The following is an 11,132-nucleotide window of genomic DNA, read 5'->3' on the forward strand; positions in this document are numbered from 1 at the left end:
TTTCTTCTAACGGGGAAACTTTTTTGCGTAAATTCGTTTTTCCTTCGCCTAAATAATTGCTTGAAAAAGGGACCTTAGGGTAGGAATGATCTATGCGTTGATTCGGCGCTGTTAGGAAAAGTGATAGAGGTCGCGTTAATATTCTATAGGGCTAGAGGCTTCTCCTTTTTACGTGGCAAATTATTTTTCGAAATTCGTTTGTTAGTCGAGTAAATAGTTGTCTCAGAAAGTGACTTTCAGGTGGGATTGATCTATGCGTTGAATCAGAGCTGTTAGGAAAAGCGATAGAACACATTGGCGCTAATATTCTAAAGGGCTAATGCGTTCTGCTCCTAACGGGGAAACTAATTTGCGCAAATTCGTTTTTTCATCGCTTAAATAATTGTTTGAAAAAAGGACCTGAGGGTAGGAATGATCTATGCGTTGATTCGGCGCTGTTAGGAAAAGTGATAGAGGTCGCGTTAATATTCTATAGGGCTAGAGGCTTCTCCTTTTTACGTGGTAAACTATTTTTGGAAATTCCTGTGTTAGTCGAGTAAATAGTTGTCTCAGAAAGTGACTTTCAGGTGGGATTGATCTACGAGTTGAATCTGAGCTGTTAGGAAAAGCGATAGAACACATTGGCGCTAATATTCTAAAGGGCTAATGTGTTCTGCTCCTAACGGGGAAAGTAATTTGCGCAAATTCGTTTTTTCATCGCTTAAATAATTGCTTGAAAAAGGGAAGTGAGGGTAGGAATGATCTATGCGTTGATTCGGCGCTGTTAGGAAAAGTTATAGAGGCCGCATTAATATTCTATAGGGCTAGAGGCTTCTCCTTTTTACGTGGCAAATTATTTTTGGAAATTCGTTTGTTAGTCGAGTAAATAGTTGTCTCAGAAAGTGACTTTCAGGTGGGATTGATCTATGCGTTGAATCTGAGCTGTTAGGAAAAGCGATAGAACACATTGGCGCTAATATTCTAAAGGGCTAATGCGTTCTGCTCCTAACGGGGAAACTAATTTCCGCAAATTCGTTGTTTCATCGCTTAAATAATTGCTTGAAAAAGGGACCTGAGGGTAGGAATGATCTATGCGTTGATTCGGCGCTGTTAGGAAAAGTGATAGAGGTCGCGTTAATATTCTATAGGGCTAGAGGCTTCTCCTTTTTACGTGGTAAATTATTTTTGGAAATTCGTTTGTTAGTCGAGTAAATATTTGTCTCAGAAAGTGACTTTCAGGTGGGATTGATCTATGCGTTGAATCTGAGCTGTTAGGAAAAGCGATAGAACACATTGGCGCTAATATTCTAAAGAGCTAATGCGTTCTGCACCTAACGGGGAAACTTTTTTGCGCAAATTCGTTTTTCCTTCGCCTAAATAATTGCTTGAAAAAGGGACCTTAGGGTAGGAATGATCTATGCGTTGATTCGGCGCTGTTAGGAAAAGTGATAGAGGTCGCGTTAATATTCTATAGGGCTAGAGGCTTCTCCTTTTTACGTGGCAAATTATTTTTGGAAATTCGTTTGTTAGTCGAGTAAATAGTTGTCTCAGAAAGTGACTTTCAGGTGGGATTGATCTATGCGTTGAATATGAGCTGTTAGGAAAAGCGATAGAACACATTGGCGCTAATATTCTAAAGGGCTAATGCGTTCTGCTCCTAACGGGGAAACTAATTTGCGCAAATTCGCTTTTTCATCGCTTAAATAATTGTTTGAAAAAGGAACTTCAAGGTGGGAATGATCTTTGCGTTGATTCGGCGCTGTTCGGAAAGAAGATAAAGAGGTGGCGGTAATTTCCTAAAGGGCTAGAGGCTTCTCCTTTTTACGTGGCAAATTCTTTGTGGAAATTCGATTGTTAGTCGAGTGAATATTTGTCTCAGAAAGTGACTTTCAGGTGGGATTGATCTATGCGTTAAATCTGGGCTGTTAGGAAAAGCGATAGAACACAGTGGCACTAATATTCTAAAGGGCTAATGCGTTCTGCTCCTAACGGGGAAACTAATTTGCGTAAATTCGTTTTTTCATCGCTTAAATAATTGTTTGAAAAAGGGACCCGAGTGTAGGAGTGATCTATGCATTGATTCGGCGCTGTTAGGTAAAGTGATAGAGGTCGAGTTAATATTCTATAGGGCTAGAGGCTTCTCCTTTTTACGTGGCAAATTATTTCTGGAAATATGTTTGTTAGTCGAGTAAATATTTGTCTCAGAAAGTGACTTTCAAATGGGATTGATCTATGCGTTGAATCGGAGCTGTTAGGAAAAGCGATAGAACACATTGGCGCTAATATTCTAAAGGGCTAATGCGTTCTGCTCCTAACGGGGAAACTAAATTGCGCAAATACATTTTTTATCGCTTAAAAATTGCTTAAAAAAGGGACTTGAGGGTAGTAATGATCTATGCGTTGATTCGGCGCTGTTAGGAAAAGTGATAGAGGTCGCGTTAATATTCTATAGGGCTAGAGGCTTCTCCTTCTTACGTGGCAAAATATTAGTGGAAATTTGTTTGTTAGTCGAGTAAATAATTCTCAGAAAGTGACTTTCAGATGGGAATGATCTATGCGTTGAATCTGAGCTGTTAGGAAAAGCGATAGAACACAGTGGCACTAATATTCGAAAGGGCTAACGCGTTCTGCTTCTAACGGGGAAACTAATTTGCGCAAATTCGTTTTTTCATCGCTTAAATAATTGCTTGAAAAAGGGACCTGAGGGTAGGAATGATCTATGCGTTGATTCGGCGCTGTTAGGAAAAGTGATAGAGGTCGCGTTAATATTCTATAGGGCTAGAGGCTTCTCCTTTTTACGTGGTAACTTACTTTTGGAAATTCGTTTTTAGTCGAGTAAATAGTTGTCTCAGAAAGTGACTTTCAGGTGGGATTGATCTATGCGTTGAATCTGAGCTGTTAGGGATAGCGATAGAACACATTGGCGCTAATATTCTAAAAGGCTAATGCGTTCTGCTCCTAACGGGGAAACTAATTTTCGCAAATTCGTTTTTCCTTCGCTTAAATAATTGCTTGAAAAAGGGACCTTAGGGTAGGAATGATCTATGAGTTGATTCGGCGCTGTTAGGAGAAGTGATAGAGGTCGCATTAATATTCTATAGGGCTAGAGGCTTCTCCTTTTTACGTGGCAAATTATTTTTCGAAATTCGTTTGTTAGTCGAGTAAATAGTTGTCTCAGAAAGTGACTTTCAGGTTGGATTGATCTATGCGTTGAATCAGAGCTGTTAGGAAAAGCGATAGAACACATTGGCGCTAATATTCTAAAGGGCTAATGCGTTCTGCTTCTAACGGGGAAACTAATTTGCGCAAATTCGTTTTTTCATCGCTTAAATAATTGTTTGAAAAAAGGACCTGAGGGTAGGAATGATCTATGCGTTGATTCGGCGCTGTTAGGAAAAGTGATAGAGGTCGCGTTAATATTCTATAGGGCTAGAGGCTTCTCCTTTTTACGTGGTAAACTATTTTTGGAAATTCCTTTGTTAGTCGAGTAAATAGTTGTCTCAGAAAGTGACTTTCAGGTGGGATTGATCTACGAGTTGAATCTGAGCTGTTAGGAAAAGCGATAGAACACATTGGCGCTAATATTCTAAAGGGCTAATGTGTTCTGCTCCTAACGGGGAAAGTAATTTGCGCAAATTCGTTTTTTCATCGCTTAAATAATTGCTTGAAAAAGGGAAGTGAGGGTAGGAATGATCTATGCGTTGATTCGGCGCTGTTAGGAAAAGTTATAGAGGCCGCATTAATATTCTATAGGGCTAGAGGCTTCTCCTTTTTACGTGGCAAATTATTTTTGGAAATTCGTTTGTTAGTCGAGTAAATAGTTGTCTCAGAAAGTGACTTTCAGGTGGGATTTATCTATGCGTTGAATCTGAGCTGTTAGGAAAAGCGATAGAACACATTGGCGCTAATATTCTAAAGGGCTAATGCGTTCTGCTCCTAACGGGGAAACTAATTTCCGCAAATTCGTTGTTTCATCGCTTAAATAATTGCTTGAAAAAGGGACCTGAGGGTAGGAATGATCTATGCGTTGATTCGGCGCTGTTAGGAAAAGTGATAGAGGTCGCGTTAATATTCTATAGGGCTAGAGGCTTCTCCTTTTTACGTGGTAAATTATTTTTGGAAATTCGTTTGTTAGTCGAGTAAATATTTGTCTCAGAAAGTGACTTTCAGGTGGGATTGATCTATGCGTTGAATCTGAGCTGTTAGGAAAAGCGATAGAACACATTGGCGCTAATATTCTAAAGAGCTAATGCGTTCTGCACCTAACGGGGAAACTTTTTTGCGCAAATTCGTTTTTCCTTCGCCTAAATAATTGCTTGAAAAAGGGACCTTAGGGTAGGAATGATCTATGCGTTGATTCGGCGCTGTTAGGAAAAGTGATAGAGGTCGCGTTAATATTCTATAGGGCTAGAGGCTTCTCCTTTTTACGTGGCAAATTATTTTTGGAAATTCGTTTGTTATTCGAGTAAATATTTGTCTCGTAAAGTGACTTTCAGGTGGGATTGATCTATGCGTTGAGTCTGAGCTGTTAGGGATAGCGATAGAACACATTCCCGCTAATATTCTAAAAGGCTAATGCGTTCTGCTCATAACGGGGAAACCAATTTGCGCAAATTCGCTTTTTCATCGCTTAAATAATTGTCTGAAAAAGGGACTTGAAGGTGGGAATGATATTTGCGTTGATTCGGCGCTGTTCGGAAAAGTGATAAAGAGGTGGCCTTAATTTCCTAAAGGGCTAGAGGCTTCTCCTTTTTACGTGGCAAATTATTTGTGGAAATTCGTTTGTTAGTCGAGTAAATAATTGTCTCAGAAAGTGACTGTCAGGTGGGATTGATCTATGCGTTGAATCTTAGCTGTTAGGGATAGCGATAGAACACATTCCCTGTAATATTCTAAAAAGCTAATGCGTTCTGATCATAACGGGGAAACCAATTTGCGCAAATTCGTTTTTTCATCGCTTAAATAATTGTCTGAATTCGGGACTTGAAGGTGGGAATGATATTTGCGTTGATTCGGCGCTGTTAGGTAAAGTGATAGAGGTTGCGGTAATATTCTAAAGGGCTAGAGGCTTCTCCTTTTTACGTGGCAAATTATTTGTGGAAATTCCTTTGTTAGTCGAGTAAATAATTGCCTCAGAAAGTGACTTCCAGGTGGGATTGATCTAAGCGTTGAATCTGAGCTGTTAGGAAAAGCGATAGAACACATTGGCGCTAATATTCAAAAGGGCTAATGCGTTCTGCTCCTAACGGGGAAAGTAATTTGCGCAAATTCGTTTTTTCATCGCTTAAATATTTGCTTGAAAAAGGAACCTGAGGGAAGGAATGATCTATGCGTTGATTCGGCGATGTTAGGAAAAGTGATAGAGGTCGCGTTAATATTCTATAGGTCTAGAGGCTTCTCCTTTTTACGTGGTAAATGATTTTTGGAAATTCGTTTGTTAGACGAGTAAATAGTTGTCTCAGAAAGTGACTTTCAGGTGGGATTGATCTATGCGTTGAATCAGAGCTGTTAGGAAAAGCGATAGAACACATTGGCGCTAATATTCTAAAGAGCTAATGCGTTCTGCTCCTAACGGGGAAACTTTTTTGCGCAAATTCGTTTTTTCTTCGCTTAAATAATTGCTTGAAAAAGGGACCTTAGGGTAGGAATGATCTATGCGTTGATTCGGCGCTGTTAGGAAAAGTGATAGAGGTCACATTAATATTCTATAGGGCTAGAGGCTTCTCCTTTTTACGTGGCAAATTATTTTTGGAAATTCGTTTGTTATTCGAGTAAATATTTGTCTCAGAAAGTGACTTTCAGGTGGGATTGATCTATGCGTTGAATCAGAGCTGTTAGGGATAGCGATAGAACACATTGGCGCTAATATTCTAAAGAGCTAATGCGTTGTGCTCCTAACGGGGAAACTAACTTGCGCAAATTCGTTTTTTCATCGCTTAAATAATTGCTTGAAAAAGGGACCTTAGGGTAGGCATGATCTTTGCGTTGATTCGGCGCTGTTAGGAAAAGTGATAGAGGTCGCATTAATATTCTGTAGGGCTAGAGGCTTCTCCTTTTTACGTGGCAAGTTATTTTTGGAAATTCGTTTGTTAGTCGAGTAAATATTTGTCTCAGAAAGTGACTTTCAGGTGGGATTGATCTATGCGTTGAATCAGAGCTGTTAGGAAAAGCGATAGAACACATTGGCGCTAATATTGTAAAGAGCTAATGCGTTCTGCTCCTAACGGGGAAACTTTTTTGCGCAAATTCGTTTTTCCTTCGCTTAAATAATTGCTTGAAAAAGGGACCTTAGGGTAGGAATGATCTATGCGTTGATTCGGCGCTGTTAGGAAAAGTGATAGAGGTCGCATTAATATTCTATAGGGCTAGAGGCTTCTCCTTTTTACGTCGCAAATTATTTTTGGAAATTAGTTCGTTAGTCGAGTAAATATTTGTCTCAGAAAGTGACTTTCAGGTGGGATCAATCTATGCGTTGAATCGGAGCTGTTAGGAAAAGCGATAGAACACATTGGCGCTAATATTCTAAAGGGCGAACGTGTTCTACTTGTAACGGGGAAACTAAATTGCGCAAATTCGTTTCTTCATCGCGTAAATAATTGCCTGAACAAGAGACTTGAAGGTGGGAATGATCTTTGGTTTGATTCGGCGCTGGTAGGAAAAGTGATAGAGGTCGCGTTAGTATTCTATTGGGCTAGAGGCTTCTCCTTTTTACGTGGCAAATTACTTGTGGAAATTCGTTTGTTAGTCGAGTAAATAATTTTCTCAGAAAGTGACTTTAAGCTGGGATTGATCTATGCGTTGAATCTGAGCTGTTAGGAAAAGCGATAGAACACATTAGCGCTAATATTCTAAAAGGCTAATGCGTTCTGCTCACAACGGGGAAACTAATTTGCGGAAATTCGTTTTTTCATCGCTTAAATAATTGTCTGAAAAAGGTACTTGAAGGTGGGAATGATCTTTGCGTTGATTCAGCGCTTATCGGAAAAGTGATAAAGAGGTGGCGGTAATTTCCTAAGGGACTGGAGGCTTCTCCTTTTTACGTGGCAAATTCTTTGTAGAAATTCGTTTGTTATTCGAGTAAATATTTGTCTCGTAAAGTGACTTTCAGGTGGGATTGATCTATGCGTTGAGTCTGAGCTGTTAGGGATAGCGATAGAACACATTCCCGCTAATATTCTAAAAGGCTAATGCGTTCTGCTCATAACGGGGAAACCAATTTGCGCAAATTCGCTTTTTCATCGCTTAAATAATTGTCTGAAAAAGGGACTTGAAGATTGGAATGATCTTTGCGTTGATTCGGCGCTCTTAGGAAAAGTGATAAAGAGGTGGCCTTAATTTCCAAAGGGCTAGAGGCTTCTCCGTTTTACGTGTCAAATTCTTTGTGGAAATTCGTTTGTTAGTCGAGTAAATAATTGTCTCAGAAAGTGACTTTCAGGTGGGATTGATCTATGCGTTGAATCTGAGCTGTTAGGGATAGCGATAGAACACATTGGCGCTAATATTCTAAAAGGCTAATGTGTTCTCCTCATAACGGGGAAACTAATTTGCGGAAATTCGTTTTTTCATCGCTTAAATAATTGTCTGAAATAGGGACTTGAAGGTGGGAATGATATTTGCGTTGATTCGGCGCTGTTCGGAAAAGTGATAAAGAGGTGGCCTTAATTTCCTAAAGGGCTAGAGGCTTCTCCTTTTTACGTGGCAAATCATTTGTGGAAATTCGTTTGTTAGTCGAGTAAATAATTGTCTCAGAAAGTGACTGTCAGGTGGGATTGATCTATGCGTTGAATCTGAGCTGTTAGGGATAGCGATAGAACACATTCCCGGTAATATTCTAAAAAGCTAATGCGTTCTGATCATAACGGGGAAACCAATTTGCGCAAATTCGTTTTTTCATCGCTTAAATAATTGTCTGAATTCGGGACTTGAAGGTGGGAATGATATTTGCGTTGATCCGGCGCTGTTCGGAAAAGTGATAAAGAGGTGGCCTTAATTTCCTAAAGGGCTAGAGGCTTCTCCTTTTTACGTGGCAAATCATTTGTGGAAATTCGTTTGTTAGTCGAGTAAATAATTGTCTCAGAAAGTGACTGTCAGGTGGGATTGATCTATGCGTTGAATCTGAGCTGTTAGGGATAGCGATAGAACACATTCCCGGTAATATTCTAAAAAGCTAATGCGTTCTGATCATAACGGGGAAACCAATTTGCGCAAATTCGTTTTTTCATCGCTTAAATAATTGTCTGAATTCGGGACTTGAAGGTGGGAATGATATTTGCGTTGATTCGGCGCTGTTAGGTAAAGTGATAGAGGTCGCATTAATATTCTATAGCGCTAGAGGCTTCTCCTTTTTACGTGGCAAATTATTTTTGGAAATTCGTTTGTTAGTCGAGTAAATATTTGTCTCAGAAAGTGACTTTCAGGTGGGATTGATATATGCGTTGAATCAGAGCTGTTAGGGATAGCGATAGAACACATTGGCGCTAATATTCTAAAGAGCTAATGCGTTCTGCTCCTAACGGGGAAACTAACTTGCGCAAATTCGTTTTTTCTTCGCTTAAATAATTGCTTGAAAAAGGGACCTTAGGGTAGGAATGATCTATGCGTTGATTCGGCGCTGTTAGGAAAAGTGATAGAGGTCGCATTAATATTCTATAGGGCTAGAGGCTTCTCCTTTTTACGTGGCAAATTATTTTTGGAAATTCGTTTGTTAGTCGAGTAAATATTTGTCTCAGAAAGTGACTTTCAGGTGGGATTGATCTATGCGTTGAATCAGAGCTGTTAGGAAAAGCGATAGAACACATTGGCGCTAATATTCTAAAGAGCTAATGCGTTCTGCTCCTAACGGGGAAACTTTTTTGCGCAAATTCGTTTTTCCTTCGCTTAAATAATTGCTTGAAAAAGGGACCTTAGGGTAGGAATGATCTATGCGTTGATTCGGCGCTGTTAGGAAAAGTGATAGAGGTCGCATTAATATTCTATAGGGCTAGAAGCTCCTCCTTTTTACGTGGCAAATATATTTGTGGAAATTCGTTTGTTAGTCGAGTAAATAATTGTCTCACAAAGTGACTTTCATGTGGTCTTGATCTATGCGTTGAATCTGAGCTGTTAGGAAAAGCGATAGAACACAACGGCGCTACTATTTAAAGGGCTAACGCCTTCTGCTTTTAACGGGTAAACTAAATTGCGGAAAGTCGTTTATTCATCGCCTGAATAATTTTCTGAAAAAGGGACTTGAGGGTGGGAATGATCTGTGCCTTGATTCGGCGCTGTTAGGGAAAGTGATAAAGAGGTGGCGGTAATATTCTTAACGGCTAGATCCTTCTCCTTATTACGTGGCAAATTATTTCTGGAAATTCGTTTGTTAGTCGAGTAAATAATTTTCTCAGAAAGTGACTTTAAGCTGGGATTGATGTATGCGTTGAATCAGAGCTGTTAGGAAAAGCGATAGAACACATTGGCGTTAATATTCTAAAGAGCTAATGCGTTCTGCTCCTAACGGGGAAACTAATTTGCGCAAATTCGTTTTTCCTTCGCTTAAATAATTGCTTGAAAAAGGGACCTTAGGGTAGGAATGATCTATGCGTTGATTCGGCTCTGTTAGGAAAAGTGATAGAGGTCGCATTAATATTCTATAGGGCTAGAGGCTTCTCCTTTTTACGTGGCAAATTATTTTTGTAAATTCGTTTGTTAGTCGAGTAAATAGTTGTCTCAGAAAGTGACTTTAAGCTGGGATTGATCTATGCATTGAATCAGAGCTGTTAGGAAAAGCGATAGAACACATTGGCGTTAATATTCTAAAGAGCTAATGCGTTCTGCTCCTAACGGGGAAACTAATTTGCGCAAATTCGTTTTTCCTTCGCTTAAATAATTGCTTGAAAAAGGGACCTGAGGGTAGGAATGATCTATGCGTTGATTCGGCGCTGTTAGGAAAAGTGATAGAGGTCGCGTTAATATTCAATAGGGCTAGAGGCTTCTCCTTTTTACGTGGTAAACTATTTTTGGAAATTCGTTTGTTAGTCGAGTAAATAGTTGTCTCAGAAAGTGACTTTCAGGTGGGATTGATCTATGAGTTGAATCTGAGCTGATAGGAAAAGCGATAGAACACAGTGGCACTAATATTCGAAAGGGCTAATGCGTTCTGCTTCTAACGGGGAAACTAATTTGCGCAAATTCGTTTACTCATCGCTTAAATAATTGTCTGAAAAGGGGACTTGAGGGTGGGAATGATCTATGCGTTGATTGGGCGCTGTTAGGAAAAGTGATAAAGAGGTAGCGTTAATTTTCTAAAGGGCTAGAGGCTTCTCCTTTTTACGTGGCAAATATTTTGTGGAAATTCGTTTGTTAGTCGAGTAAATAATCGTCTCAGAAAGTGAATTTCAGGTGGGATTGATCTATGCGTTGAATCTTAGCTTCTTAGGAAAAGCGATAGAACACATTGGCGCTAATATTCTAAAGGGCTAACGCGTTCTACTTCTAGCGGGGAAACTAATTTGCGCAAATTCGTTTATTCATCGCGTGAATAATTGTCTGAAAAAGTGACTTTCACGTGGAAATACTTTATGCGTTGAATTTGAGTTGTTAGGAAAAGTGATAAAGGACTATTCTAAAGGCTATAGGCGTATGCTTTTAAAGGGGAAGCCAATTTATGCAATTTCGTTTAATTGTCGCCTAAATATTTGTCAGTAAAAGTTTATTATCTGGGGGAATGATCTATGCTGTCAATCTTAGTTGTTAGAAGTTATAAAGCAAATGGAGAGATTACTCTAAAGGGCTATAGGATTCTGCTTTTAACACGGAAAGTAATATCTGCAAATTCGTTTTTTTATCGCGTAATTTTCAGTGAAAGTGCATTTACTGGAGGAATGATCTATGCGTTGAATCTGATCTGTTAGAATAATCTCTCCACCGTGTTTTAAAGCTTCTAAGGGGCTATTAGCTTCTTGTTTTAACGCGGAAAGTTATTTACAGAAATTCGGTTATTCATCGAGTAAATAATTGTCAGTAATAGATTATTTCCTGGGGAATGATCTATGCGTAGAATCTGAGATGATGGAACTTTTAAAGTAAGCGTAAATATTATTCTATAAGGGCTATAGGCTTCTGGCTTTAACGTGGAAGGTAACCTATGGAAATTTGTTTTTTTTATCGCGTAGGTA

This window comes from Dermacentor variabilis, chromosome 10, assembly GCF_050947875.1.
Source record: "Dermacentor variabilis isolate Ectoservices chromosome 10, ASM5094787v1, whole genome shotgun sequence".
NCBI lineage: Eukaryota > Metazoa > Arthropoda > Arachnida > Ixodida > Ixodidae > Dermacentor > Dermacentor variabilis.